Here is a 1,536-nt window from a genome sequence, read left to right as displayed (position 1 = left end):
ACTTTTCCTCAACCAAATTAACGCCACTCCCCCAAACAAATCTCTCCCAAATCTTTATTTATTTAATTATTGGATTATATCTTGCACTCTATAAATAGAAGAGAAATCCTAAACCCTAGCACTACAGAAAAACGCCCCCCACTCCCCAAAATTTCGATCTCTCTCTTTCTCCCACTCTCTCAAATTTTTCTTCTACTTTCTCCATTAATTCTTCATCTTTTGGAGAAGAATTGAAGCTGCAATTCAAGAATTCATTGAAGAATCAAGATTCTACTTGTTTCTACCGTTTGTTTTTGCAAGAAAAGGTACTTCTATTGTTAATTTTTTCTTCCTCTACCGATTAATCGGTGTTTCTGAGTCCACATGCATTTAGAACGAGTGAAGGGGAAATTAATCGGTGAATTCGGATGTATGTGTGTGTCTGTGTGTGTGGCCGAGAGTGTGTGTGTATGTGCATGCCTCGGTAGGCGTGCACATGTGTGTGCGTGTGTTGTGTGTAGAGAAGCACTCATGCGTGACACGGATTGATGATAAATCTGGAGTTGTTGTGTGAATAAAAATGATATGATAATCGTACTTTGATTTTGATTGTTGATTTTGAAAATAATCGAAGGGAAAAGGGAAATGTGAGATCATGCATAATTTGAATCCATGATTTGAGACTTATTTGAAAAATATGAACTAAAGGTGATAGTTCGCGTTCCCGGTGTGATATCAAGAAGAAGTGCGTTTTTGTTGAACTCGAAGGAAATCGAGGTGAGCTTTATTCTTAAACTCTTCTATATGCAAATTTATGATGTTGGAGAAATAAGGGTGGATTAAACTGTTATGCCATTCCTATGAATTATTTTGGATATTGTGTATGCCCGATGCCTAGATTGTGAGTACGCTCCATTAGGCTACAGTGGCTATATAAACGAATTCGGGTCTGAGTAGGGCCGCAAACCCTATCAGGCTAGTGTACACTGGGGATCGGGAGCCGTCCTTGCTAGTCGGCCGATCTCGTTGGCGAAAGTGTGGCCACACTTCGTCGCACCATATGAAAGGATAATTGATGAGAAAATGGGAGGTATTGTTTGACTGGCCAGTTCATGAAATATTTTGTGATACTCGATGCTTATCTTTATATAAATGCAAAACCTCGAGTTCACTATGGTAAGGGTGGCATAATTATAAAATGTTTTGGCATGAGTCCACTGAGTATATTTAAAATACTCAGCCCTGCATGTGTTTTCCCTATGTGCAGGTTGAGGGGCGACGGGCGGTCGGTGGTGTTGAGATGGTTGAGTCGAATGATAATGAATGGTTGGGAATTTTGAGTGTTGTCGTGTCTTCATACATGGCTCCGCTTTCTCTTGAAATGCTTCCGCTGAATTTTTTGGAAAAACTTATTATCTTGGTTGTTTCGAATCTATTTCTTTGATTTGGAATGTTGGGAAATATTGCGTTTTGTTGGAGTTGAGTTAAACCTTTGACTTTTGAGCTTAGTCTATTATATCTTTTAAATCTTGATTCTTGTGAGTTAGCCGTTGAATT

Source organism: Salvia hispanica, chromosome 5 (assembly GCF_029641045.1).
Source record: "Salvia hispanica isolate PSC_SH4W2 chromosome 5, Shi_PSC_v1, whole genome shotgun sequence".
NCBI lineage: Eukaryota > Viridiplantae > Streptophyta > Magnoliopsida > Lamiales > Lamiaceae > Salvia > Salvia hispanica.
Note: the sequence above shows the minus strand (reverse complement) of the source record.